This window comes from Mustela putorius, unplaced genomic scaffold (genome assembly GCF_011764305.1).
Source record: "Mustela putorius furo isolate JIRA1106 unplaced genomic scaffold, ASM1176430v1.1 tig00000407_pilon_pilon_pilon, whole genome shotgun sequence".
NCBI lineage: Eukaryota > Metazoa > Chordata > Mammalia > Carnivora > Mustelidae > Mustela > Mustela putorius.
Window position 1 is genome coordinate 18695635 of NW_025421373.1, and position 4088 is coordinate 18699722.

Sequence of the window (4088 nt, forward strand, 5' to 3'; positions counted from 1 at the left end):
AATTTTGATGAATACTCAGTATAACATACTCAAAAAGATTGACATGTAGACACATCATAATAAAATGGTTGAAAGCCAAAGACACAATCTTGAAGCTGCCAGTGAGAAGAAATTTAGAACTTACAAGAAATCCTCAATAAAATTAATAGCTAATTTCTCATCTGAAACCATAGAAATGAGAAGACAGGGACATGACATAATCAAAGTGTTAAAAGACAAAATTGCTAAACAAGAATTCGATACCAGCAAACTATTCTCCAAAGAGGAAGGAAAAAATAAGACACTGAAATTAAAAAATAAAATAAAAAAAAAAAACAAACAAACAGAAAAATAGAGAATTCTTTGCTAGCAAACCTGTCCTACTAGAAATATTAAAGGGAGTTTTTCAGGCTGGAATGAAAGAACATTAGACAATAATTTGAAACCACTAAAAAAATAATAAGCACTAACAAAGGGAACTACATACACACACACACACACACGTATATATACATATATAAAATAGTAAATATAAATATAGTATATAAATATAAAAGACAGTATAAATATAGTCCTTTTCTTGTAGCTAGACTCTTCCCCTTCTGATTTAAAAGACAACTGAACAAAGCAATAGTTTAAAACTTCTGTTTGTGCCATTTAATTTTCTACATTTACCTTTATTTGCCTGGGAAGAATCCTCTCCATTAAAAAATCTGGAGACCTTTGCAAAGAAAAGATTTTGAATAGGTTTTTCTATTTCTTCCTGTTGGAAATGTACTTCATGTGTTTTTTCTCAGGGACTTTTTTTATTTTCTCAACATTTTTTGTGAGTTGCTTCACAGTTCTGTTCTTTCTTATAATGTTTAATTGTAGTACTATAATTATTGATTATATTTTGCTTTTATTTTAGTGGATTCCAAAGAGCCCCACAGCTGATATGTTGCATTTTTATTCTTCATAATAACTCAGTGGGAGCAAATAGAAATCCAGAACACTGGGATACCTACCTGGGTGGCTCAGTTGGTTAAGCATCCGCTTCAGCTCAGGTCATGATCCCAGGGTCCTGGGATGGAGCCCCACATTGCGCTCCCTGCTCAGTGGGGATCCTGCTTCTCCTTTTCCCTCAGCAGTTCCCCCTGCTTATGCTCTCTCACTCTCTCTCTGTCAAAAAATAAATAAATAAAATCTCAAAAAAAAAAAAAAAAAAAGGAAAGGAAAAGAAAAAGAAAAAGAAATCCAAAACACTGATAAGGAAATAAGGAACACCTTATGTGCCAGTCACTAGAAATAACTAAGAATTCGGTGAAGGGAGAGATTTCCTAGCTTGTGGAACTTGCTTCTACTATGCCATGCTGCACAAAGTACACACTGGCATATGTTCTCATTAGGATTTGCAGAGTAAGTCTGACTTCTAGTCACTGTAAAATAAAACTTCCTTTGTAGTAATGATCTGGTTGTTATCTTTAGGCTAACACCAGACTTCTGGTATCTAATTTTAGTTCTTCTTTGAATGGTGTTAGTTGCTTTTGTTTTGTTTTGTTTTGGTTTTGTTTTTCCCTCCACACATCATTGCATGATTGAGATTGGACATTTGTGAAATATATATAGTTACTACTCCACATTGGTATTCTGAAGTTGAATGAATGATTTTTGCGAGACAGGAGAGAAGTCAAAACTTTAATTCAAATTTACAGATACAAGGTAGGTGTACTGAGAGCAGGCATGCCTCGGTATATTGCCCTTCACATACATTGTGTTTTTTACAAATTGAAGGTTTGTGGTAACCTATGTTGAGTGAAATGGTCAGCACCAAAAATATTTTCTCCAAAAAATATTTGCTCACTTCATGTCTCTGTCACATTTTGGCAATTCTCACAATATTTCAAACATTCTCATTATTATTATTATTATTATTATGTCTGCCACGATGATCTGTGATCAGTGAGCTTTGAGGTTATGATTACAATTGTTCTGAGGTGCCATGGACTGTGCCCATGTAAGTCTTAATTGATAATGTGTGTGTTCTGATTGCTTTACCTACCAAACTATTCTGTCTCTTTCCCTCTCTTCAGCCTTGCTGTTTTCTGAGACAAAACAATATTGAAATCAGGCCTGTTCATAACCTTACCATGGCCTCTAAGTGTTCAAGTGAAAGAAAGAGTCGCATGTTTTTCACTTTAAATCAAAAGCTAGAAACAGTTAAGCTTAGTCAGGCAGGCACAGAGAAAGCTGAGATAGGCTGAAATCTAAGAGGCCCCTTACGATAGCCAAACAGTCAAGTTGTAAATGCAAAGGAAAGTTTCTGAAGGAAATTAAAAGTGCTACTACAGTAAACACACAAGTGATAAGAAAGCAAAACAGCCTTATTGCTGATATGGAGAAAGCTTTAGTGGTCTGGAGAGAGTTCAAGCTACAACATTCCCTTAAGCCGAAGCCTAATCCAGAGCAAAGCCCTGACTCTTTTTAATTGAATGAAGCCTGAGAAAGGCGAGGAAGCTGCAGAAGAGTCTGAAGCCAGCAGAGGTTGGTTCCTGAGGTTTAAGGGAAGAAGCCATCTCCAGAACATCAAAGTGCAAGGTGCAGCCGCAAATGCTGATGTGGAACCTGCAGCAAGTTTGCCAGAAGATCTAGTGAAGTTCATTAACAAAGATGGCTCCACTCAGCAGCAGACTTTCTGTGTAGAGGAAACAATCTTCTATTTCAAGAAGGTGCCATCTAGGACTTTCCTATCTGGAGAGGGGAAGTCAATATCTGGCTTCAAAGCTTCAGAGGACAAGCTGACCCTCTTGTTAGGGGCTGAAGCAGCTGGTGACTTCAAGTTGAAGTAAACACACATTTACCATCTGAAAATCCTAGGGCCCTTAAGAATTATGCTAAATTTAATCTGCCTGTGGTTATAAATGGAACAACAAAGCTTGGATGACAGCACATCGGTTTACATGGTTTACTGGGTATTTTAAGCCCCTGTTGAGAATTACTCCTCAGAAAACAAAGATTCCTTTCAAAATATCACTGCTCACTTACAGTGCACCTGGTCACCCAGGAGCTCTGATGGAGATATACAAGATGAAGGTTGTCTTCATGCCTGCTAACACAACATCTATTCTTTAGCCCATGGGTCAAGGAGTAATTTTAACCCTCAAGTATTATTATTTAAGAAATATATTCCATAAGTCTACAGCAGTCACAGGGATCCCTCTGATGGATCTGGGCAAACTCAGCTGAAAACCTTCTGGAAAGGTTCGGCCAGTGTAGGTGCTATTAAGAACATTCATGATTCATGGGAAGAGGTCAAAATATCAACATAAACAGTTCAGAAGAATTTCATTCCAGCTCTCCTAGATGACGTCAAGGGGTTCAGCACTTCAATGGAGAAAGTACCTGCAGATGAGAAATATTAAAATAGTAGGAGAACTAGAATTAGAAGTTGAACTTAACAATGTTAGTGAATTGTCATAATCTCATGATAAAACTTTCACAGATGAAGAGGTGCTTCTCATGGATGAGCAAAGAAAATGGTTTCTTGAGATGGAATCTACTCCTGTTACAGATGTTGTAAAGATTCCTGAAATGATGCCAAAGCATGTAGAATATTGCATATACTTAGTTGGTAAATCAGCAGCAGGATTTGAGAAAAATTGAATCCAATTTTGAAACAGGTTCTACTGTGGGTAAATACTGTCAAACACCATCCCACACTTCAGAGAGTGTTCACAAAAGGAAGAATCAAAGTGGTGAACTTCATGGTTGTCTTATTTTAAACAACTGCCACAGCCACCCCAATGTTCAGGACCCACCACCTTGATCAGTCAGCAGCCATGGGCTTTGAGGCAAGACCCTCTGCCAACAAAATGATCATGACTCACTGAAAATTCAGATGATGCTTACCGTGTTTTAGCAACAAAGTATTTTTAAATTAAGGTATGTATTTTTTTTTAAGATATAATGCTTTTGCACACTTAAAAACGATAGTATAAATATAACTTTTATATAAAAACTGTAGCATAAAGACAACTTTAAATTATAACTGGTAAACCTAAAAAATCATTTGACTCGCTTTATTGTGGTATTCCCTTTATTGCAGTGGTCTGGAAGCAAGCCTGAAATAT

At 36.6% G+C, this 4088-nt stretch overlaps 1 pseudogene; it reads left to right on the plus strand.

Annotated features, from left to right (window-relative positions):
- Positions 1-2108: 2108 nt before the first annotated feature.
- Positions 2109-3834, plus strand: LOC106006714 (annotated as a pseudogene).
- Positions 3835-4088: the final 254 nt, after the last annotated feature.